Below are 27,178 nucleotides of genomic sequence, written 5' to 3'. Positions count from 1 at the left end.
TACTCATTTCCTAGGATTAATGTAAGACTTAAAAAGAAAAAACAATAAAGATTTGTAAGCAACCAATAATTACTCCTCAGAGACACATTCATCACTATGCAGAATAGTTTTCTCCATAGTTGTTTGGAGATTTCCCATGTGAAAGTTATTTTATTATTGTTGTTGACCTAGTGTATAGAGAAGCATCACAGTCCAGGGAGAAAGCTCAGAGGGTGAGTGTATTTACCTCCAAACCTGACAACATGACTTCTGCTCTCTCCTGGGAATCAACATGGTGGAAGGAGAGAGCTAATTCTGTAACTGTCCTATGCATCCCCATTCCCACCTTGTCCCTACAATAAATAAACATCAAGAAAGCAATGCTCCATTATAAGAGTTTTATTTTAATTTTTTAAAACTTTTTGAGATTGTCATGCATGAGAACTGTATTTATATCATTATACTGTTTACATCGTATTATACTAAATGAGAGAATCCAGACCCAGAACGACAAATGTGCCTTTTATAGAACCTGGTACACAGAGGTTTTTTTGTTTGGGGGAGGTTTTTTGTTTTGGTTTGATTTTTTTGTTTCTTTTTATTGAAAACAGATATCCTCACACAATATGTCCTGATTACAGTTTCCCCTCCCTCAACTCCTCCCAGTTCCTCTGAAGCTCACCTCCCATCCAGTACCACTCCCTGTCTCTCATTAGAAAAGAACAGGCTTCTAAGAGGTAATAACAAAGCATAACAAAATATAATAAGATAAAACAAAAAAAGTCACATCCAAGTTGGACAAGGCAAATCAACAGAAGAGAAAGAGCCTAAGAGAAGGTATAAGAAACAGACCCACTTGTTCACACACCCAAGAGTCCCATGCAAACACAAAACTGAAAGTTATAAATTATACACAGGAGACCTGATGAGAACCTGTGTAGGCCTCGTGCTTGCTGCATCAGTCACTTGTTCAGTTGATTGACGGGGCCTGGTTCTCCTGGGGCCTGGTTCTCCTGGTGTCCTCCATGCTCTCTGTCTCTTACAGTCTTTCTGCCTCCTCATCAACAGTGTTCCCTGAGCTCTGAGGGGAGGGATTTGATGGAGATATCCCATTTAGAGCTGAGTGTTCCCAAGTCTATCTGTCTGTCTGTCTCTGTCGCTGTCTCTGTCTCTCTCTGTCTCTCTGTCTCTCTGTCTCTCTGTCTCTCTCTCTCTCTCTCTCTCTCTGTGTGTGTGTGTGTGTGTGTGTGTGTGTGTGTGTGTGTGTGTGTAAAACATAGCTGTTTGTGGGTCTCTATTTTTGTTCCCATCTGCTGGAAGAGGAAGCTTCTCTGATGATAGCTATAAGGCACTGATCTATGAGTATAACAGAATATCATTAGCAGTCATTTTATCACTACTTTTTCTTTTTTTGAAAGGTCAATAGTATTTGATTTTTGCCTAGTTCTCTGTGCTATTTAGCCTCTAGTTTTTGATCACCCAAGCAATGTCAGGTAAGGGTTCCATCTCATAGAGTGAGCCTTAAGTCAAATCAGACATTGGTTGGTTACTCCCGCAAGCTTTGTGCCACCATTGCCATAGCATATTTTTTCAGGAAGCACAGATTATAGATCAAAGTTTATGGCTGGGTTGGTGTTTATGTTTCTCTTTTGGTTAGACTGCAGAGTACCTTCCTGCACCAAAGACCCTGGAACATAGGGATGAAGGTTCTACGTGTGTACAAGCTCAACTTCTCCATTTTCAATGACTTGTGTGGGTATTATCTTCAGCAATGGGGTTTTGCTGTCAGTTTGCAGAGAAGCAACCTATTTTCTTAACAACAGCTAAGAATGTTTGGGAATTTCCATGGGACCCCTTTGACCAATAACAATTGAATACAACCTAGTTCTGGTGCTGGAAACTTTGGTGACAAGAAAAGGTCAGTTGAGATTCCATATCCCATATTATTTGGAAATTTCATTTAGGATCACCTTCATATATTTTAGGAAGTTCCCACTGTACTGGGATTCCATACCAGACCTCAGTTGTAGCTGCCTTCCCTCAAACTCCTGGCCTATGGTAGTTTGAATGTAATTGGTCCTCATAAGCTCAGAGGGAGTGGCACTTTAGGAGGTGTGGCTTTGTTAGAGTAGGTGTGGCCTTGCTGGAGAAGTGTGTCACTGTGGGATGGGCTTTGAGTTCTCCTATGGTCAAGTACCAAACCACTTCCTGTTGCTTGTAAGATGTAGGACTCTCAGATGCTTCTCCAACCCTACATCTGCCTGTGTGCCACCATGCTACTTCCCACCATGATGATATTTAACTAAACCTCTGAAATTGTAAGCCAGCACCAATTAAATGTTTTCCTTTATAAGAGTTGCTGTGGTCATGGTGTCTCTTCACAACAGAAACCTTAACTAAGAAGTAAGTTGGTACCAGGAACTGGGGTATTGATTTTATAGGACAGACCATGTTTTTATTTGTAGGAATTTGGACTTTGGTACTTTGGTTTAGGAAAGCAGTGGAATGCTTTAAGCATTGCTTAATGGCCCATACTAGCAAGAGCATGAAAGACAGGGGTGCTGAGTGTGATTTGATGAATTGTGGGGGCCTTGCTCAAGAGGTTACAGAGGAGAAGAATGTTAATATGTGGCCAAGAGATCATTCTTGTGATACTTTGTTGAAGAATGTGGCTGCTTTTTGTTCTTGTCTGAAGAGTCTACCTGAGGCTAAAGTGAAGAAATTTGGATTAATTTCTTTGGCAGATGAAATCTCAAGACAGTCTCATATAAACTCTGTCGTGTGGTTATTAGTGTTAACACTAATGAAGACTTATGATGAAAGAAGGAGGCTAAGCAAGAGGAAAAAAAGTAAAATTTGGCCGGGCGGTGGTGGCGCACGCCTTTAATCCCAGCACTCGGGAGGCAGAGCCAGGCAGATCTCTGTGAGTTCGAGGCCAGCCTGGGCTACCAAGTGAGTCCCAGGAAAGGCGCAAAGCTACACAGAGAAACCCTGTCTCGAAAAACCAAAAAAAAAAAAAAGTAAAATTTGAAGAGAAAAAGTGCACCAGGAAGTGGAATGGAACAAAGTCCTCTGTTCAAGGAGATAAACAGATTAAGGAATGGAATAAAGGGAGTGGTAACCCCAGGGCAAGATCCCACCCAGCTAAGTTTCCAACTTGTGAAAAGAAATTAAGGAAAAGCTTAGAGTCAGGTGTGGTGGTACACGCCTTTAATCCCAGCCCTCCAAGGCAGAAGCTGGTGGATCTCTGAGTTTGAAGCCAGCCTGGTCTACAGAGCAAGTTTCTGGTCAGCCAAGCTTAGACAGTGAAAGACAGAAAGCTGGTGAAGATGTAATTGAATGAGGGGGTCATATTCCAGTTCCAGCAAGTAGCAGAACTTGGCAGCTTCAGCCACATGGTTCTGGAGTTAAGGATAGAGGAAAGGGGCTTGTAGATGAAATTTTAAATGGTCTTATTAAATAAGAAACACAGAGCCAAATACCGAGTTAAAAGCCCAAGAGATCAGAGCAAATAGCCTTTAGCTTACCAGTCACTGCCATCCTTCCCCTGAGAGAGAGAACTTCTCCTGTGTGACCTGTCTTTTTATTGCCTTTCTGTTTTACCTTCTCATTGGCTCTAAACCCAACCACATGATTTCCTCGTCACTGCCTGCCTATACAGACCTCCAGTTCTCTATGGTTCATATTGGGATTAAAGGTTAGGGTCACTTGGCTGTGTCTTTGACTATACAGAGACTCTGCCAGCCATGTGATCAGATTAAGGGCATGTGCCACCACCACTGGACTTCTGCTAAATGGCTTGCTTTTAGCTCTGATCCCCAGGCAACTTTATTTAATAACATACAAATAAAATCACATTTCAGCACAATGTGGGCTATAGAATTTGCCCCTGAGATTAAGGAAAACCACTGAGGCCAGGAATGTGTCAGGGGCATCCCTGAATAGAGGCCTAGAGAGGCCATTGTGTGAAGCTGCAATGTTGAAGCCTGGATTGCCTTGGAGACCCTGAGATGTTAGAGAGCCCAGAGTCATGGGATACCTGCTGAGGAGAGCTGCTAACAGGGAGTGAAACCAGCCCAAGAGAAAGAAATGTGTTTCAAATCAGCAAAACTGAGTGGCATTGGAGATCTGAAGAGCATTTTGACATCAGACATGGAGATGCAGACTTTGGAGTTTGCCTAACTAATTTTTGGTCTTCCTTTGGTCCAGTATTTTCTTGCTATTCTCTCTTCCCTATGTTTTGGAATGGTGATATTTATCCTGTGCCATTATATGTTGGAAATATGTGATCTGCTTTTTTATTTTGATTTTATAGGGGATTACAGTTAATAGATTGCTTGAATCTCAGAAGAGACTTTGAACTTTGGACTCTTATACAGTCTTGAAACTGTGATAGACTATGGGGACTTTTGAAGTTGGACTAAATGCATTTTGCATTATGATATTGTTACAAGTTTATTGGGGCCAGGGAATGGAATGTGGTAGTTTGAACGTAATTCGCCCCCATAAGCTCATAGAGATTGGTACTATTAGGAGGTATGGCTTTGTTGGAGTAGGTATGGCCTTATTGGAGGAAGTGTGTTACTGTGGGAGTAGGCTTTGGGGTTTTCTATGATCAGAATACCACCTAGTGTCTGAGCCCACTTCCTATTGACTTCTGATCAAGATGTAGCCAGCCATGTCTACCTGCATGCTACCACACTCCCCACCATGATGATAATGGACTAAACCTCTGAAACTGTAAGCTACCACCTCAATTAAATGATTTTCTTTATAAGAGTTGCCGTGTTCAAGGTGTCTCTTCACAGTCATAGAAACCCTAACACTACCCGACTCTCTGGTTCCAGTTCCCCCTTCTGCCTCTAGTCAACCCACAATGTCTATTATTTTTACCCCCTCTCAGGAAGCTCAATGTGTCCTCCCTAGTCCCTTTCTGAGTCTGGATTACCTCACTCAGGATGATTTTTTTTTTTCTAGTTCCATCCACTTGCCTTCAAATATCATGATGTCCTTTTTTAAAGAGCTGAGTAGTACTCCATTGTGTAAATATACCACATTCTCTTTCCCAATTCTTCCACTGAGGGACATCTAGGTTGTTTTCAATTTCTGGCTATTGTAAAAAGAGCAGTAGAGAACATGGTTGAGCAAGTGTCCTTGTGTTATGGTGATTCATCCTTTGGATATATGTTCAAGTGTGGTATTACTAGGTCTTGAGGTAGATCAATTCCCAACTTTCTGAGGAACCACCACACTGATTTCTGTACTGGCTGTACAAGTTTGCACTTCCACAAGAAATGCAGGAGTGTTCCTATTATTCAACATCTTCTCTAGCACACGCTGGCATTTGTGTTATTGATCTTAGCCATTTTGACAGCTATAAGATGGAATCTCAAAGTAGCTTTGATTTTTTTTTTCCCCTGGTGACTAAGGGAGTTGAACATTTAAGTTTTTCTTAGCCATTTGAGTTTCTTTTATTGAGAATTCTCCATTTGGATCTGCACCCCATTTTTAAATGGATTATTTGATTTTTTGACATCTCGTTTCTGGAATTCTTTATATATTTTGGATATTAGTCTTCTATCTGACCTGGAATTGGTAAAAAAAAAAAAAAAAAAAAATTCCGTCCTATAGGATGCTCCTTTGTCCAAATGATGTTGGTGATAGTAATCAGTGCTGGTTGGTGTCAGGCACTGGTTACCATGTGGAAAGGTCACAGTCACGACAGAACCCAGTGGTACCTTTTAGAGCTTTACTAGGGGGGAAAGAGAAGGGAGCCAGGCCTGGGGGGAGGGAGCAGAGCAGAGAGAGAACACAGAGAGAGAGAGTGGGGGGGGGGTCCAAGCCTGGCTTTTTAAGGCGGGTATTGCATGACCATGCAGCGGGTAGTAGTCAACAGCACCCACTGATGACGTAAGACTCTGCACATATTCAGGATCCTGACAGTTGGCCTTTGCCTTACAGAAGATTTTCAGTTTCATGAGGTCCCATATATTAATTGTTGATCCTAGCATCTGTGCTTATGTTATTCTGTTTGGAAAGTTTTCTCTCATGCCGATGAGTTTAAGGCTATTTCCCGCTTTTTCTTTTGTCAAGTTCAGTGTATTTGGTTTTATGTTGAGGCTTTTGATACATTTAGTGTTGAGTTTTGTACAGGATGATAAGTGTGGATCTATTTGTGTTCTTCTATTTGAAGACATCCAGGTTAGACAGCACCATTTGTTGAAGATTCTGTCTTTTTTTCCAGTGTATGGTTCTGGCTTCTTTATCAAAAACCGGTTTCCATAGATGTGTACATTTTTGTTGGGCCTTCAATTTGATTCTGTTGATCAATGTGTCTGTTTTTATGTCAATACCATGCTGGGTTTTGGTTTTAGGGTTTTTTGTTTTGTTTTGTTTTGTTTTTTAACTATAGGTTTATAGTATAGTTTGAGATCATGAATAGTGAGACCGCCTATATTTCTTTTATTGTTCAGGATTGTTTTAGCAATCTGGCATTTTTGGAGTTCCATATAATGCTGAGAATTGTCCTTTCAAGATCTGAAAAGAATCAGGTACACAGAGGTTTTGAAAGATAGGATTACTGTTGCTATTATAATTTTACTATTATTATGAACAAGAATTAAATGCAAAATGGGACTTAGGAGTAGCTCAGTGTGTAAAGATACCTACTATGAAGGCTGTAACCCTTAGTTCAAGCCCCAAAATCCCCATGGAGGAAGGAAAAAAACTGACTGCTAAGTATTCCTCTGCCTTCCATATGTACATTGTTGCACACACACACACACACACACACACACACACACACACACACACACACAAATAAATAGCATAATAATTTTTCTACAAAATATGATGTCTAAAAATGATTGAGGTGACATGAAGAGGTGGGGATAGTAGGGTCAGATCCATTGGAAAGGGGAATTTGAAAATGGAAGAACTGGTTTTCAGGGTGAACATGTGATGCAAGTCAGATTAATGTGAGTATCCAGATACTCAGTGAAGAAGAGTATAGTACCCTGATCTCTCATAGCACTTAAAACATCAAATCAAATTAAGTGAAATAAATTAGGACTTGAAATTGAAAAACTACCCATGTTAGAAATAGTGTTTTGTTTTTAGGGCTTCAGCTATACAAACAACAAAGCTACAAGGAAATACGAGAGTCCATTGCACAATAAGACTTTTGTACCATAAAGAAAACACACAACAAAGTGAAAGAGCAATGCACAGAATGCAAACAAAAGCAAACAACATAGCTTATGAATACTCAATGCTCGGAACAACATAAGAACCTAGTGTATAAAGGGGAAAGGGGGCATAAAAGCTGGATTTTTTTCATAGCAAACCTACAAATCAACAACAGGTGTATGAAAAAATGACAAATATGATCATCAGGGAAATGTGAACCCATAAGGTACCACCCCATACCCAGTTGAATGGCTGATATCAACTTGTTAAATTCATGATTATTTCATAGGAGGCTTGAAATTCATGACTTAGTAAAAATGGACATTTGTATTCTCATGTAAAGAACAGTGTGCATGCTCTTTAATATGTTAAAAATGGAATTACATTGTGATTATGATTTAGTAATTCCACTTCTGTGTGTGTGTAATAAAATCTGTCTCAAGATTTTCTTAGCAGCATTATTCATGATAGTCATATAGAAACAAATGCACATCAATGAATGAATAAAAAAGCTGACATTTTATTCATATAAACATATGCACAACATGCAGATTTACATATACACATATAAGTACAAAGACATAATGGAATATTATTCTATCCGGTGGGGGAAAACAAAAATTTGTCACTAGTGGCAGCATAGATTAAACTGAAGACAGGGTGCTAAGAGAAATCAAATGACACAGGAAAACAAACACTGTCACACAAGGAAAGTCATGGAAAGAGAGTAGAGAGGTAGTTGTCAAAGCGAGAATGGAGAAGGGAAATCGAGTGATGTTGAAGAAATAGCTCAGTCTGTACTTGTCCAAACTGATAGCCTCTGGAGAAGAAATGCGGGGTATACTGGGTGACACTAGAGCAGATCATAAGCAGTCTTATTGAAACATGCTCACATGTCCTCTGATGAAGTATCAACCTTAGAACATGTCCTGATAACTGCAATAAGTACTAAGAAATGCTTAATGTAGAGGAAGAAAAGAGAAGGAAGTGAAGGAGAGAGAGAAGGAATGAAGAATGGAAAGACTGGAAGTTATGTGTGATGAACACTGTCCGCATTAGCTTGATTGTATTGACAAGGTTGTAATATACGCATACATCAAGACATCGTCAACATTTTCATTTTAAATCATTTTGTATGTGAACATTTGCAGGAGATGACAACATTCACGTGCACCATCTCTTTCCTGAAGGGAAAGGATCAGTCCTTTAACAAAAAACTGAGAAGCATTACCTTGAAAGTAATTTGTGTTACTCACATTCATATTAACATTTCATGACCAGAGCTTTTAGTTGACAGTGGGGATAAACTTAACTCACAACACTTATGATGGAGATGTAGAGAGAGTTTATTACATGGGTGGCATAAAATACAGAGACAGTATCGGTACACAAGCATTTTGGTGTGGGGAGCATTGAAAAGAGGTCATATGTTGTAGAAAAATGATTCAACCATTGACCCTGAAGTGTATATAACATGAGAACTGGATAGTTAATATATACACTACCACATGTTCATCCAAACATTGAATAACAAACTTCAGGCTTTCTGAGTCTCAGCTTCTTTTATTAGGAAGCACCAACCTCTCAAGGCCTCTGTCCTTATGCTGAACACAGGAGTGAGCTTGGTTATCTGTCAATGAGCAGATGAAATCTTCCTTATCATTCTCCATTGAGAATGCTTAGGCATGAAAACAGCTTGGGAAAATCTGATTTCAGTCAAGAAGGAAGTGGTTGTGTTCTCTTACCTATCACCTGCACAGAAATTCACCAACTATGATTGCAACATCCTGAGCAATCAGCAGGCTGTTAAAACACCTGCCTATAAGTGAGAGAAAATACATAAACTACACAGCTGTGAAGTCTGAAAATGCCTTCTTCAATGTAATGTCACAGTGTATTACAGTAGCATTTCTGTGTAGATGCAACATCAACAGTTTACGGCCTAGTCACCCAGAGACTTTCATTAATAGCATGGCTATCTTCAGCCAGCTTTCAGGATAGAGTGGAAGACCAGATAACTATCACATATATAGACATTGTGTATGACATAGCCACCATGATGGTGTTTATCCACCTGTTACTGTACCTTGGCCAATTTTTCCTAAGAAGGGTTACTATAAATCAACTCTACAGCTACTACGATGATGAAGGCTAAGCATGATCATTTAAATCAACTCTGGTACAAATAAAACTAATTGTTAGACATCACAAGATTGAATACCTGCTCTACTTTATTATGACTAAAGAAACATTTTGAGCCTGAATTTAAAGCCCCAGGTGATAAATGATGAAAGACAATAGAGGGTACCCTGTTTCTCCATGAGGCAAAGGCCCTGGTCTGTGTTCCTTTAGGTAAATCTGGGATGCTGTTTATTTATGTAAGCAAGTTCTGTTGAAGGAAAGCCCAACTAAGTTGTTTACATCCTGTCTCTGGCACTTGTTCAGAGTAGAGACTCATTGCAATTCTTTGTGCTCTCCAGTTAATGTATTTACTGACTGCCTCTCTGCAGAAAAAAAAAAAAATTAACTGCTGCTGTAAGTAAATGGATAATCTCAGTAGTACTTAGGCACACTAACTTTTGCTATTTTATTATGGCAAGGTTTGAATATTCCTATTGTTGATGCAATATTTCCTGTTGTATGAATATTAAAAGACACTGTCTATTCTACTTTCTACACATTTTAGTAGTGTGTCGTTTTACTTCAATACTATAAGCTTGTTTTGAAAGAAATGAAACTTGAGGGGTGACTAGATAGCTCAACAGTCAAAAGCAGTTACTGTCAAGCCTGACAAACGGAATCCAATCCCTCGGACCCAATACCAGTACAAAAACTATCACAAGTTGTCTTCTAAACTACACACACACACACACCACACACACACACACACACACACACACACACACACACACACACACACACACCCCATGGCATATCTGGACCGCCCCCCCCCCCCCCCCCCGCAAAAAAAAATAAATTAAATTACAAAGAAGTTTTAAAACAACAAAAACTTTGTTTTCCTACATCCTAAAGTCCTGGGTTCCATCCTTAGCCCTACATAGTCTATCCAAGTTGGTGCATACCTTTAATCCCAGCACCTAAAAGACAAAAGCAAGTGGACAAGAAGTTATGATGGATAGATTTGTCAACTTGCTACAACCTCATATTACATGGGAAGACAATTTTCACAAAGGATTGTTTACATTAAGTTGACCTGTGAAAATAATTGCCAATAAATGTGCCAAGACCCAATCCATTATGGGCAGCACTATGCTGTAAGCATGGGGGTCTGAACTGTAAGGGGAGTAGAGAAATTAAGGTGAGCACAAGCAAGCAAATAAACAGGGGTGCATCCATTTCTCTCCGACCTTGACTGTGGATGTGATGTGAATGCAGTCTCAAGGTTCTGCTGCTGCAAATTCCTCACAATAATAGATAATGGCCTGGAACTGTGAGCAAAAATAAATGTTTCTGTCCCTATTTCATTTTCTGAAAGAGCATTTTGTCACAGTAACAGAGATGAAACCAGGACAGAAGTTTGCATAGCAATTTCAGGGGGTGCCTGGAACACATGCAACTCTGTCTCCAACAAAACTCAAAACAAACAACAACAATAAAAGAAAAGAAAGCAAGAGAAGTAGAAAAAGAGAAATAAAGGAAATATTTTAATTTCAATGTATTCTGCCATCGTGCAGAATTCCCAACATACATCCCTCTATAAGACTGACGCCAACTGAGTTGATGCCTGTAAAGTGATGTTACATTTTTTTACCTTTGAGATAAAGTCTGAAATAGTTATCATTCTATTACTGCATAAAACATTATGACCAAAGCAGCTTACAGAAGGAAGGTTTATTTGCACTTAGGATTCCAGAGGAGTAAGAGGGATCACTGAGAGATCAGCTGTCATGGCAGCTGAAACAGCAAAAGGAGAACTCACATCCTGAACCACGAATAGAAAGCAGAGAGGAAACTGGGAATGATACTTGGCTTTAAAAACCTCAAAGCTTTCCCTAATGATATTTCCTCCAGCAAGATCATGTCTCCTAAACCTACTCAAATGGGTACCACCAACTACTGACCAATTTTTCAAACATCTGAGTCTATTGGGCACATTCTCATCCAAATCTACACAGGGTCTCTTTATGATACCTAGATGTCCTAAAACATGCCATTGAATGTATTCTCCCTGAGGACAAGCTTTCATGGTACCGGAAGGTATCATGTAAACTTCCAAAGGAGAGAGGAAATCAACAGGCCCACCTAGCTCTGATGCCTATGTTCCACATCAGTGACAAGCCTGATGACCCTAAATGTATGACAGTGGCACACATAACTTGGCAGGCAGCAACTCCTTTCCACATCAGTGACAAGCCTGATGACCCTAAATGTATGACAGTGGCACACATAACTTGGCAGGCACCATCTCCTCTTTAACTGGACTTAGGATCCACTCATATAATCCTTGGTACTGGAAACCTAGCAAACTAATCAGTGCTAGTGAAATTATGCTTATCAGAGGAGAATCTACAACAACTAATTTTCTAAATCAGCATACTCTCTAACAATCTACACATATGTGTTCTTATACCCATAGATAAATGTAGTCTTCACCCCTCACCAAGGAAATTTCATCAGAGTGACCACTATAGAAAACCACAACAAATCTGTATGCAGAGTTGTGGAGCCCGGTCCCAATGGACACAGCTACAAAACACTCCCACACCTAAGGCTGCAGCACGGTGGAAGGTGGGACAGAAAGACTGTAAGAGTTAGAAGATCAGAGACTTTGCTGTGAGATTGTGTATCCTATCAACAAACATGGGATGAAAAAGGACATCAACAAAGATGCCAACCTTCATGGTGAAAGGCCCAGGAGGCCTTAATCGTACACACACACACACACACACACACACACACACACACACACACACACACACAAATATATATATATATATATATATATATATATATATATATATATATATATATATATATATATGAAACTCAGTAAAAGCTGGGAGTGGAAAAGGTAGCCCTCCTCAGGAAAGAGCACACGAATCAGTAATTCAGTGCCAAATGGTCAGCCTTGAAAATATGTATACAAATAGTGTTATATGGAGTCAACAGGTTATATTTAGCAATATGTGTGTGTATACAAATACATACATGTATGCAATAACAACTGATGAAAACAGAGGTCATGAACTTGACAGAGAAGGAGGAGGGGGTATATGGAAAAAATGGAGGAAAGAAAGGGAAGGAGAAATGTTGTAATTAAAATGCAATCTCAAAAGTAAACAAAAAATTTTAAAGTATGGTCAAATATTTGACTATTTATGTCAGCGGTTTTCTTTGATGTGAGGACAAGCTGGCAAGGAACGTTTTGGTGGCTTCCCGAGAGCCAGCATTTGCAGTCCAAGTACTCTCCTGTAGTAGGCAGGTAGCTCACGTTCTGCCTACAAGCACTCATTTCTGAAGACATTCTTAATTTGGATTTTTGCTGCAAAATAGGATGGCTTTGAAGTACTAGAAGTTTTCGTGGTTTATGTTGCAAACCAGTCTGGGGCTAGGGAAGTCTGTGTTGTCACATGTTCTGTGACCACATCCACCCTTGGATGACAGACTCTGATTATTTCTTTTCAGTACTCTGAACAATAAATACGGTCCACTTCTCTCTAAATTCAGCGCAAGACACCACACATCCCACACTAACAAGTGTGTGCATATTTAAGTGGACTTTATTAATTACTTTGAGATATTTAAGTAATCTAGTCTTAAGCAAACATCATCCAGCAATTTAAACCCTAAAATATCTGGTGTCTGGAAACTTTCAGTCTTTGCATTGTGGAGAGCTGATGATAGTTTTGTGCTTGGTGAAGCAGTTACAGCAAAAATCTTACTGTGGGAGCGGGGCTGAATAGGACATTTCTGCTGCATGTTTTTACATACAGGGCAAAATAAATTTTATGAACCATTTTTCTCATACATGTTCATATATATACATGCACATGGTAAATGTAACATGTTTATGCTTGTGTCTCATTCTTCTTAGGAAGTATGCTGATAATTGGCCATTTGTGCCTTTTTCCTGCTGTGTTCAAAGCATTTCTTAAACTTAGTAATGTACCATGGTTTCCACAGAAATGAGGACTGGTTTCTTTCTTATTTTTCTTGGAGGAACATTAATAGACTAAGGGTCTTGCTGAGATCACAGCTTTCATCTAGCAGGTGCTTTCTTGTTTTCTCAGCTGAGTGACAACTAAATGCTCATTTATTCATTAATTATAAAGGCATTTCCTAAGTAATTAACTCACATCAGTAAATACTATACATCAAAAAGTAGACTGACTGCATTATGTGAATAAATATATACACATGAACACCTAAATATACTTGTATAAATACATATATGTAAAAGAATGAACACATATATTGTATATATATGATATATATGTGACAATAAGCATGTGCTATATTGTGTGAGGAATGCACATATATGTAAGACAAACACATCAACTGGCAATATAAATAGTTTGTAAAACATGGTCAATATATTTAGTGTGATCACCACTAATCTGACACAAATAATAGACAGCCTGCTGCTGGTTCCATATTCAGACAATTGAAGTCAGTCATGATGAAAACGTAGCAGAGAGAGCCTCTAACTAATTACTGTGGAAGTCAAGCATCTGTAGACTTTCAGTACCCATCAGTATCAAATGGTAGTGTTCCATGATGTGAATGTGACAGAAAGAGCCTCTGTGGAAGTTGGGCAGCTGTACATATCCTATGTCATATGTCAGTATTACAGTGAGCAGCTATGGGTGATTGATATACACCATCTCACTGACCTCCTTATGATCTGTGTGTTACAATTTCACTGTCAAACAAGTATAAAAGTGTACATGTGTCTATAATGTAAAAATAGCCTATAATGTAAAATCAACCCATGATACCTATCCATATATTCAGATATTGTAATGGATATGAGGAAGTGTAAGCATTTGGGGAATTATGGAAGAGCTGGCCATGTTCTGATTCCATAAGCATTTTCACCCAAGTCAAAATAATTCTGGAACAATTTTAGATTTTTTTGGAAGTGCCATGGATTTTGTGTATAGGGAAAATGAAGTTAATATTTACCTATTCTCTGCCCAAATCATTATTATTGTTACACTACAAGGACTGTGTAATGTGACAATAATACATAAGAAAAATACATACTTTACAATCTGTATCTATAATTTCATCAAGGAATTGTAGAACTCTGTGGTATTGTATTCCCCCAAATATTGTGCATGCTAATAAACTTATCTGGGGTCAGAGACAGAACATCCACAATATTAAACATAGAAGTTAGGCAGTGGTAGCACATGCCTTTAATCCTAGCATTCCAGAGATAGAAATCCCTCTGGATCTCTGTGAGTTCAAGGCCACATTGGAAACAGCCAAGCATGGTGACTCACGCCTTTAATCCCAGAAAGCCAGCCTTTAATCCCAGGGAGTGATGGTAGAAAGCAAAAAGGTATATAAGGCATGAGGACCAGAAACTAGAGGCATTTGGCTGGTTAAGCTTTTAGGTTTCGAGCACAGTTCAGCTGAGAGCCATTGGGATGAGGACACAGAAGCCTCCAGTCTGAGGAAACAAGACCAGCTGAGGATCCGGTGAGGTGAGGTAGCTGTGGCTTGTTCTGTCTCTCTGATCTACCAGCATTGACCCCAATAACTGGCCTTGGGTTTGATTTTATTAATAAGAACTTTTAAGATTCCTGCTACAGAACTCCCTGTGAAAATCCTTGGTGTCCTCCAACAACCATCAAAAATCCCTCATTGCACAGGACAGTTCTCCCTGCAGCATTAACCATAAATAACATCCTTATTTCAAAGACATACATGCTCCAAGGTATACAGCATTATACCCAGCGTAGATGAGTGAAGTTATCAATTACAATGGATACACTCATAAAAGGAACTTGAAATTTCCTAGTATACAACAAAATTCCAGATGCTACATAAGATATAAATTGTAACTGAGAGCTTGAAGTTCTCGGGTGCATTTCAGATATTGTGAGACAGCAGAACTCAACTGATCTAAGGGAACACTATTTTAACTCCTTCAAAAAATATTATAAGATGAGTGAAATAGAGAGATTCAAACTGCAGTAGTGGATACAAAGATTGCTGAGTTCCACTTTAGTAAGGAATGATAGGGTCCTGAAGGATGCCAGTGGTGAGTGAGTAACTTGAAGCAGATAATTCTTAAAGGACAGAAAATGCTGTGCTGATTGATTTGCCCATGTCAGTCATGGTCATTGCTATAACTCCCTCCTGATAGTCATATGTGAAAGTAGCTTGGTGTGTGTGATATCTTATAAATGTAATTGCATGTAGCTTGTCTCAAAGTCAAAGACATTCTAGAGAAAGACTTCAAATCCATCCCCCCCCCCAAAAAAAAACAAAAACATGAATCTGTCAGAATGTTTTCATGCATTTAAAATTAAAACAAGGAAATATAGATCATCATAAATTAAACCCAAATACATTGGACATTTTGCTCCTGCTTCTACAGTTACTGTGTAGACAAATTTCTAAACAGTCTTATTAAATAAGAAACACGGAGCCAAATACAGGGGTGCAAGCCATAGAGATCAGAGCAAAAGCAGCCAACTAACCTTAGCTCACCACATTGCTGTGGCTTCTCAAGAGAACCTCTTCCTCTCTAACCTGCACCTTTATTGCCTTACTGTTCTGCCTTCTCATTGGCTCTTAACCCAGCCACCTCACTTCCTCATCACTGCCTGTCTATACAGACTTCCGGGTCTCTATGGTTGGTACTGGGATTGAAGGCATGTGTCACCATGCTAGTCTGTGACCTTGAACACACAGAGACTCTGCCTGCCATGTGATCACATTAAGGGCATGTGCTACCACCGCCTGACTTCTATTTATGGCTGGCTATTTTCTCAGATCTCCAGGCAAACTTTGTTTATTAACATACAAATAAAATATCACATTTCAGCACAATAAAATATCACCACATTATTGTACCAAAGAGTATACAAATACTGCTGCTCAACTTTCAAAGAAACATCCAGAAGGCTAAGTTTCATGATAGAATACAGTCACCCCATTAGAAAAGCATCAATTAAGGGATTAGAGACTAAAAAACCCATGATAATCAAGGGAAAAAATGAAAAAAAAACTATGTATGTTTCTAAGTTGCTTCTTAGTTCATATTGTAATTGCAATGAACTTCTCAATGCCTAGTCAGAAAATTTCAGGCAAGAAATACATTTTCCATCAAAAGATGAAAATTAAAGTTTCCTTTTGTGAGTTTATATAAAATAATTCACTCACAAAATGAACCATTATCTTTTGTGAAAATGACCTATACAATATTAAAACCATGTACACTGCAACCATCAATTTTGACAACCTTCAATATTTAAAATATGTTATTTCCAATTTAATTGGTAAAACAGTTGCTTCTATTAAAATACAAAAACTTTAAATTGGTTTAATTATTAAAACAAAGAATTTAAGAATATTAAAGTGTGGAACCATTAAGGCAGGGGATCATACAGCAAGGTACAAATCTCACCAATCTTTGCTCTTACTGGAATACGGTAACTGCTTCAGTTATCATATAGAAGTGATCTCTCTTTTGGGAGAATTTCGAGTTAATGCAAAATTTAGGTTCAAGAAAGTAATATTAAAAAACTGATAGCATTAAACATGCTAAGATACAGAGAGAGCTCCAAAATATAACAAGAGAAACGAATCCTGTGCTAACTGCAATGGGGCAGCAGTGTGGCCTTTGGCCTTGGTTTTTTGTTTAGCTGTTGAATAACTGGCCCATACATGATTTCGTTTAACTGATGCAGTGGATAGAAGTTTCACGACAAATATATGATGTGCATCAGGAAGACGAGTGAAAGCATTTATGTTTTAGTTTCTCAAGTTCTGGCTATCTATTATTACCATTGTCATCAGCCCACAGATTATCTTCTAGTTTTCTCAGTGTTTAGAACAACAGCTTTTTAAAAATAAATATTTTGTGCAGTGAATTTATGGCCTCATGAAAAAAGTAAAATGAGAAGTACACTGATAAAGTCAAAATATACATGTTCCACACTTGGTTCTGTCCCTACACATATGTTCCCTGATTGGTACCTAGAGCTGTTTCAATTTGCAGGTTAGAGGTGGAAGAGGTTCTCAAAATTCAAGATGTCGTGGTGCTTGTTCCCATGTTTTTAACATCAAAGTGAAAAACCTGCTTTATCTGTGAGCATCCAGATGACTGCAGGAAGGATGAATTCCATTTGGTAGAGAGTGAATGGATATACTTATATTCACCCATTCAAGACACTGATCTCTCACATAAGCTTACATAATTACTCTAGTAACTTGATATACAGAATAAAGACAACCTTGGTTCCTCAGCAACTATCCAGATGGATCTCCCATCTGAACTACAATAGCTCATGGAATCTGGAATTAAATGTTTTCTCCAAAATTACCTATAAATTTTTTAAATGTTTATACACTTAATATGAAACAAAAGGTTAATCAAACATGAAAATTATATTTATATCCCTATAAACATTACATAATACACTAATAACAAAAATATTTTTGAAATCTCAATGTACATGAAATATACAGAATATTTTAATGGAAATGCCTTCTACAGAAAGCTTAGAAAAATACTTGTTTGCAAAGTAAATCCAAGCTATTATTATAAAGACAAAGACATAAAAATGAAAATTCAAAATTACTTACTATATGGCTTAAGCATTGTTTCTATCATAATTTATAACATTTTACAACAATATTAAACAGTCAGACATTATGGTGCATGCCTGTAATCTTGCACATGGGAGGTAAAGTTATGAGATCAAAAGTACATGGTCATCATTCCACTAGAGAGCAAAGGAAGTCTGGGCTATGGGAGAAACTATCTAAATAAACAATCAATCAATGAAATAAAATAATAAACCTAAACAAGAAATAGAGAAAAGATACTAAATAAATATTTTGTTAAATTAAGTCAATAAAATTAATTTAATGAGTGTTTTATAAAAGCAGAGAAGGTTAGCACTACTCTTTACAAGGCTGGAAGAGACTCTTGAAAAAGAAAAGGGAAAAAAAGTAATTTAATGAAATCAAACTGAAGGACTATATATACCTTGTATCTCTTTGATCTATATGCTCTTATCATGCAGTCATTATCATTCAGCAAAGAATTTCATGACATGTCAGTAGGGAGCAAGGTGGGAACTTATTAAGCAAAGCTGAGTGTGGACTTATGGAGTCAGACAGAAGCAAGGGTGTAAAGAAAGAGGCTGACTCAAGTGCCCAGCAACTACTAGTCCACCCACTGGCTTCTGGAGTTACAGTCTTCTAAAGATAGCATGGGAGTTAAGATTATTTGAAGTTTAAAGACTAAGTAAAGAAAAAGTTGTGGAATAAAATTTTTCTTATTAAAATCCATACTGATATAAAATCTGTAAGATTAACAGTTGTTTTTTAGATTAACGTAGATGTAATGATCTACCCTTTTCCCCCCATTATTTCTATATCAGAGTGGGGCTGATAACGTTTAAATGTCTTGTCAGCAGGTATCATTGGCTTCACAAATTGATTCTTACTGAAGTTGGGCTCTGAACTCTCCTTTACAAAGAATGGTGAAGGAGGTAGCTGTCACTTTTAATAACAACATTTTAGGTGGATGACTCCTAAATCATTTCCATATTATAAATTTAAATCTCAAGGAGGTAATGAATAAAATTAAAATTGAATATTTTCAAAGTAAATTCTGTAAGTAAGACAAAGGAGGAAGGAAAAATTTTGCCTGAGGTTTAGTTCAGTGGCAGAAAAGGAGCTTAGACTATGTTATATACTAACAAACCGGGCACATGAGTAAATTCATTATATTGTGCAGTTCAAGAGTTTCAGAGAAGTAGTTTTAATTTATAAAAGAAACTCCTGTCTCTAACATGTTGTCTTAATTACTCTTCTATTGTTATGACAAAAGACTATGACTAAGGTATCGTACAAAGGAAAGGTTTAGTTGGCTTAAGGCTTCAGAAAGTTGGAGTCTATGATGGTGTGGCACAAAGGCATGGTGGCAGCAACAGCTGGCATGCCTCCTCCGACAAAACCACATCTACTAATCCTCCCCAATATGTTTCACTAACTGGGGACCAACTAACAAATACAGGAGCCTATTGAGGTCATTTTCATTCAAATCAACACACGTGTCCAATGGCTCAGTAAATAATACATTAAACACTAAGGCATGTATGACAACATATATCCAGCTAAATAGGAGTTAAGTTTTTATCTGCCCTTATATTTGAAGGTTACTTTTTTTTTGTATTTTAGGTGAATTTTTGGCACATTAACTAAGCTGTGAAATTTCAATGTCAGTGGTGTCAATGACATAAAAGAGACACTAGCAAATTGTAAATGCCAGGTCAGAGTAAAATTGATTTTAAAATTTGATTTAGGAATTCTGGAGTATTGAACAGATAAGCTTGGTAGTCAGGTACTGCTAATAAAACTTTAATAATATAAAAATGATGAGTTTTACTACTTTTCAGTTGTAGACATTCTGAATTTATTTCTAACAAAGTGGATTACCTCCCACAGTTTCCTTTATACGTTGAAATGAATCACTCTTCCTACTGAGATAAGAAAGTCTCTGTGTGCTCTCATTAAGTTGATCTTCACTTAACTGATTCTTACCTACGAAGAGATTGAAGTCATTTTAAGGCCGTACTGATATTTTTAACCACCTAAATGACCTCAATTTGAAAACTCATTTTTGCTGAATTATATGCACTTTATTAAGGAAACTGAAAAAAAGATGCTGTCCCAACAGTTTTAATTTCTCAAATTGAGAAAAATTTATTTAAAAGATATTACATTATATTAGATTTATTTTCTGGTTGGTTGGATTTGACTTTTTAACCTTATTTTCATCAATTCTTTGAGACTTTCACATATCTACAAAGTAGTTTGATTACATTTACCATCAAGACTCCCCTAACACCTCCTGGATCTACACCTTATGCTTCATAAGTTCCTGCAAATTTCATGTCCTTTGTTTTTGTTGTGGTTTTTAAATAACTTACTAAATCCAATTTGCTCTGCCTATATATGCATGAGTCTATGGTAATGGGGTCATCATCGAAGCATCCTGGAACTACCAGGGACTACCTCTCTCAACAAAGCAAACAAACAACAACAAAACCCTGACCCTCCCTCGCCTAGTGGCCATCGAATTTTAATAGCTCCTCAGCTAAGGGCGGGCCAAGTCACACTTCCATGCTGGAATGCTCACTAGCTTGATGTTGAGTGGGTGTTCTATAGGCAACCAGAGCTGTTGTGAGTTCAGGAGTGGAGTAATTCTGCAATATCCTTAAGATTGTAATAGCCAGAGGTTGGGAAGAACTGGGGTGAAGGAATAGATCAGATTTTTAAAGGGCAATGCAGGACATCAAAATGTTTTTATACATTTGAAAAGTTATTTCCATCCTGAAAAAGAAACCTAAGGCCTCAACAACACAATAAGCAATATGGCAGTGAAAGTATTATCATAGAGCTGGAACTTGAGGACAGTTCTAAATAATACACCACAAAGCAAGCTCAATGACCTTGTGCTCAGCTAAAAGAGTATTTACATGCCAATGTTTCCCCTTCTATTACCTTCCTACCATTTGCCAAATACATTGGGCCAAGTTTATATTTAACTGAACTGCATACTGAGACTCATCCCATGCAAGGGAAGGAAAAAAAAAAATCCAAAGACACTGTCTTAGCCAGTGTTTTCTTGCTGTGAAGAGACACCATTATAAAAGAGACACTCTTATAAAAGAAAGCATTTAATTGGAGATTGCTTGCAGTTTCAGACGTTTAGTCCATTATCATCATGGCAGAAAGCATGGAGGCTTACAGGCAGACATGGTACTGGAGAAGGAGCTGAAAAAGTTCTACATCTGGATTCATAGGCAGCAGGAAGAAAGAGACACTGGGACTGGCTTAAGCACTTGAAAACCCAAAGCCCAGCCCTGGTGACACACTTCTTTCTACAAGGCCACACTTTCTAATCTCTGTCAAGTGGCACTACTCCCTAATGACCAAGCATTCAAATATGGCCTACGGGGGCCATTCCTATTCAGACCACCACAGACACTAGCAACTTTGGTTTTACAGTACAAATAGGAGTAAGTGGATGGGTTATATTTTCCTTAACTCACATTAAATACACAAACAAGAGAGTCATTGGAAGTGATACACCTAAAGTATGATGCTACCTACTGTCTCTTCTAGAATTCCATCCTGGTTACTGTTGGGAACAAATTCCCGGAAAGAAGCTGTATCTGCAGAGAATGATTAATTAAAACCACAGAACTGTGAAGAGGTAGAAATGCTGCAGGTCCTGAGGCTAATTACCTTGTCTCGGACTGCTTCTGGCATTTCTTGCCACCCTCAGTCTCAGAACTAACATCTTGTGACTAATAGATAAAAACCTTTTTGAAATCTATCAGTTTATCAGTCCACTAGCTTCCACCAAGCCCAAAGTGCAGAATGCCATCAAATAACATCATAGGCCTAAAGAAAAGCTGACTGTATCTTTCTGTAACTGCCTCTCTGATGTACCCACTGATGTTTTTGATGTTGCCTTGATTTGTGACTGTCTTTGTTCTGTAAAGCTATAAAAACTAGCCGGGTGATAGTGGCACATGCCTTTAATCCCAGCACTTGGGAGGCAGAGGCAGGCAGATCTCTGTGAGTTCGAGGCCAACCTGGGCTACAGAATGAGTTCCCGGAAAGGCGCAAAGCTACACAGAGAAACCCTGTCTCAAAAAACCAAACCAAACAAACAAATAAAAACTTGCTGCTTCCAATACAGATCATGGAATTTGAGGTAACCTAAATATGTGATCCTGGGCCACAGTCACCCATATATCTTCCAGAATAAACTGTGTCTTTTAATCTTTTGAGGTGAGAGCTCTTTCTGCAACATTATCTGTGTTAGACCATCCTGTTCTTACTATACATTGTATATTAATTCTAGGATATAATTAATTAATTAATTATAAAGAACGATGTTCTTTATAAACTCAGAATGTCATTGTCCTCCATTTATACAGTCCATGCCTTCTCAGACTAACCCCAGTGATCACACAGAACTATAGTGTTCCTCTCAATAAGACCCTATCTCCATATATACATGTCACTTTGTTTGACCTCTGTGAGATTAGGCATAGTACTTGTAAGTTTAACAAATCCCACTCCAGGTCTAAGCATGAAACCAATGCTCCTTCCTGATAATACTCTTTGGAAATCAAACAATTAGCCTCTGATTCCCTAGACAGCCGTAATTTCCAGACAATACGTTATTGTCTTGTTTGAGTGGAAACAACTCTTAGCTCTTTCTTGTTTCCTAATGCCACTTGTCAGCACCTGGGCCTGCACACAACTACTCTACTGTAATTTTCAGAAAAGGGCAGAAAGAGCAACAAGAGGCTGAGTCCTAGGAACCAGGGGGCATCTCACTCACAGGCTGTTTCCATTTGTGTGGTGCCGAGTGTGGCCTCATCTATTATGCTCCTGAGACTCCTAATGCATCAAGAGGAATGTTGCAGAAACTCCCAGTTCCCAGTACCCTTCCTGCACAGCTAAGTAAACCATCTGCAAGTAGCTAGGATATATGGTAATAACACAACAGGTTTATTTGCAGTGGATCATTTGCTCTATGTGCATCTTCCCAACATGTAGCTTACAATATAAATGAAAGAGCCATCACATGGAGACACCAAGCAGGGATAGGTATGTACTATTGAGACTATGCCAAGGTTCAAGTTAGCCACGTTAACAGGCTATATGACACAGGACACTCTCTCACCAAGGAAAGCAGGGACAGCCTTTGAATTCTAAAAGATAACTCTTGAACTTATTTATTAGTTTCGTCAGTCCCCTTAAATTATTTACTTTTAATACTTAAGGTATTATTAGAAATAAATAAAAAGAAAACCACAAAAGTAACAGCATCATTGTTTGCAAAGCATTCTGGAGGCCAGGGGTATATTTTAAAGGTAGTTGGAAAGGACACAGCATGTTTACTTAGGTGCAGTAACTACTAAATATTAAGACTTCATAAATATTGGTTCTAGTGGTTTTCTCCCTCATTTTTCCTTGCTTAAGTCTCTTTTGTCAAACTTATTTTTTCTTATATATTTCAGTTCTCTATATTTATATTATGAGCACATGGTCTTTTGATATTTTACATAAAAGTGAATTTTATTTTCAGTTTAATATCAGGCTGTCTATTTTTGTCCTGTTGCAAATTTGAGAAAAAAAATTTTCTAGAGACAGAGAAACTACAAACAATAGTACTATCAGATATTTAGTGATACACACTTTCTTTTTTTTTTCCATTGATAACAAACACACAGAATGAGAGATTTATTTTTAATGTCTTATAACTCAGGTAACCAATTTGTTTGAGGAACCAACATTTACTATTTTACACAATGTCACGACCAAATATCTTCCAAAAAGTGACTTAATGGAAGAAGGTTTGATTTGGCTCCCACTTGAGAGATTGTACTCCATTTTGGCAGGGAAGCATGGTTTGGGGACTGTCTTGAGACTGTGGCCACAGAAGTATGAGGCTGCCTGCTCCTTCTTGGGTGACTAAGAAGCAGAGGGAAGACAGGAAGTAGAGCCTGCTCCAAACCCCAATGTCCTCTCCTACTGACCTGTTTTCTCCAATGAAGCTCTACATCCACATGATCTACAGCCTCCCAAAACAGTGCCACCCACTAGGGACCAATGTCCTAACACCTCAGCCTATAGGGAACATTTCACATTCAAACTACAGCAGGCTCTCTTTTCTAGTCAAATGATGTTCTGCATGATTTTATAGTATTTAGCACGCAATCCTAATAACATTCTTGTCCTTTTTAACGTGTAGAAAGAAAGGGGGATCTTGCCTACTTGGGGCATTGGAATAAAGCCCTAGTAATGGCGGATCTTCTAAGAAGAGGACTCAACATCTGCCATCCCTGTGTTTAAACGTTCCCATAATTTCCAAGTTCCAAAGCAAACAGAAGCGTACTGTGTCCAATTTATCTAATTATCAGACTACATGCTGTCTTTGCCCATTAACAATCTGCCAGTCCATTTTCCCTGTAAAATAACTTCCACAAAAAGTAAACACTTGCACACAAAACACAGACGTCCACAATATGCTCATACATATATACATACATGCATATTTATGTATTATATTACTTGATTGTTTTCAATTTCAATGCTACCAAACTTAGCAAGCTGTTTTATTTCTCTCAGATGTTACAGGAAGTAAACAAGGACATTTAACTTCGTTTTAGTCACTAAGACTATGTGTGCGGCTAACATTAGCAACATTCATTCTCCCCCACCCTTTTCATTAAAAATGTGTGTGTGTGTGTGTACATGTACATATATACACATATACACATCAGCTTGTTCTTGTAAGCTGTGTGTAATCAGTCACTCCTTTATATTAAGAGATCACAGTTATACTGAACTGAAGGGGTAAAAAGAGACCTTGAAGCAGCACAAACCTCAGCTCAAAGATCACTGCCCCATTCATGAACTTCATGGCCTGGCTGTATTTCTGAACCTCAGATTCTATGTCTATAAACATGAATTTGGGTTCACCAGCTTCAGTGTGGTCCAGGCCTGAGCATACAGCAAATCTTTAAAGCATGTCTGACTCCTCATAAGATGCTAATGAATATCATTTCCTGTGTTTATTTTCACAAAACTGAAATTCACTGCACTGAAGTACACATACTTTTCAAAAAATATAAATGTTGGTGTTGTACCCAGAGTCCCCCAAAGACTACCAAGAGACTGAATCCGATGCAAAAGTAAAGAGTCTTTGTATTGTTACAAGTTAACTCGGGACTCTCCATCCATCTGACACAGCAGCAGAGCAGGAGAGACCCTGAGTAGCAATGGGGCAGGGTTTTTAAAACAAAGGGGGCTTGGGGTCTATGGACTACATAAGAATAGACTCAGGATTGGTTTATGCAAGTGGCAATCATGTAGGTAACTTTTAATCAGCTAGGGTTAGTTGGGGGTTACAGTTATATTTGGGCAGGCCTAGACAAGTCCCAGGCTTTGTCCTTTAGCTGCCATGAAGCCTGGCTAGCCTAGCACATAATGACTATAGGACTGACTCAGTGGCTCAGGCTCTGTCCTTGAGCTGCCATGGAGGCTGGCTGGCCTAGCATATACTGACTGTAAGGGCTGACTCAGTGGCCCAGACTCTGTCTTTGACTCATGCACGTAGCTCTAAGTTGGTGAGGAGTCCCAGACAGTAAACAATTGGCTGAACCTTGAGCGGTCAAAGTATGTGCAGAAAGGGAGCTACGGCAAGGACTATGTCTTTTGTTCATGGCCCTCCCAGAAACTGCTTGCTCAAGTCTCAGGAAACAGAAATTGAGGCCTGATCTCTGGGAGAAGACTGAGCAGCCTGTTATGGCATCTGCTTGGTCCTTTCAGCTGGACGCTAGCATGATTGCTCAGTGGTTAAGAGCATATGCTGATCTTGCAGAGGACCTGAGTTCTGTTCCTACAATCTATATACCTAGGTGCACAACTATCTGTCACTCCAGCTCCAATGGATTCAATGCTTCTGGCTTCCATAGGCAATTGTACTCACGTGTACATATCCACACACAGACACGTACACATGATTTAAAAAATAAAAATAAAAAATAAGGAGGTATATTATAATCATATTAGTGGTTTTAATGTGTAAGATAGCTTTTGCGTTTACACAAAAACTTAAACTGTAATATCTTAGCACCTAGGGTTTGATTAGACAAGAAGTCTGGGTATGAGCTTAGGACCGGTGCAGCTTCCACCTCAGAGCTTGGCCACTTTGGATTCTGACCCAGCTTTCCTACTTTGCAGTCTCCTCACTGCAAGCTGACTTCTTGCAGCTTCTGTGGAACCACCATATCCCAGGCACTTTCAAGGGCTGACTTTGAAGGACCAAGGGCTTTGGTTTCTCTTTGGTCAGAAGAACAAATGATTTCCCCTAAACACATCAGAGACTTTTGTGATCTGTCTGGCTATATTTGGATTCAATAGTTCCTAAAAGTCCAGGAGAGGTGGGAAACTACACATTCAGCTAGAGACCAAGCTCTCCAAAACACTATCAAGGCTGTGCAAGCAGGAGAGGAAGATAAATGCGATCATACGAACAGCTTTTAGTTCATGTCAGAGGTAATATCAGGGAGGCAAAGTCATGTTTCCAAGACTTTAATACATGCATGTTTTTCTACTTGTTATTTTAAAGATCAAGAATAACAAGGAAGAAGCATTCTTGCCTTTTCATGTGTCGGGGCTTGGAAGCTTAATTTCACTGTTCATAGAAGGGGTTATTGATTCTGAAATCATGATTTATCTTAGACAGTTCCTAATGTCTGTATGCTTCTCTTTTACCTTGGAAAATGAAGGCAGAGATATTTATCTATCTATCTATCTATCTATCTATCTATCTATCTATCTATCTATCTATCTCTATATATACATACATACATACATATATATGCAGAAAAAGGAAGGAGTAGAAAAAAGGTGGGAATGAAGGAGAAAGGGGAGCAGGGAAGGTAGAGTAAAGGAGGGAGGGAAGGAGGGAGGGAGGGAGGGAGAGAGGTATGGAGGGAGGGAAGTTCACATGAGCATGGTCATCATTCTGCTTGGGAATCTTTCCTCAACATCACTTAGCCACACCCCTCTCCGTAATCACACTGAACATTCTCTTTCTGTTTCTTGGATGAGCCACACTCACCATCACCCCAAGGAATGCTGCATTTACTTCCCAAGTCTGCGAATTTCCTCTCTGTCACCCTCCAACTTTATTTTCCTTTGTCCACTTGGTGACATGCTTGTTTACATTAATAAAATTGATGAAACTTACAAGGAAAAAAATTGT

At 38.5% G+C, this 27,178-nt stretch overlaps 1 protein-coding gene and 1 pseudogene across 3 annotated transcripts in view; both read left to right on the top strand.

Moving 5' to 3' along the window:
• Luzp2 (leucine zipper protein 2) overlaps window positions 1-27,178 on the top strand; it is a 358,969-nt gene that overhangs the window by 98,548 nt on the left and 233,243 nt on the right. The gene's annotated exons all lie outside the window — the stretch shown is intronic.
• On the top strand, window positions 18,242-18,328 carry LOC128095855 (uncharacterized; annotated as a pseudogene).

This window comes from Peromyscus californicus, unplaced genomic scaffold, assembly GCF_007827085.1.
Source record: "Peromyscus californicus insignis strain IS unplaced genomic scaffold, ASM782708v3 Scaffold_4__1_contigs__length_199733344, whole genome shotgun sequence".
NCBI lineage: Eukaryota > Metazoa > Chordata > Mammalia > Rodentia > Cricetidae > Peromyscus > Peromyscus californicus.
Note: the sequence above shows the minus strand (reverse complement) of the source record. Positions and strands in the feature narration are given on the sequence as shown.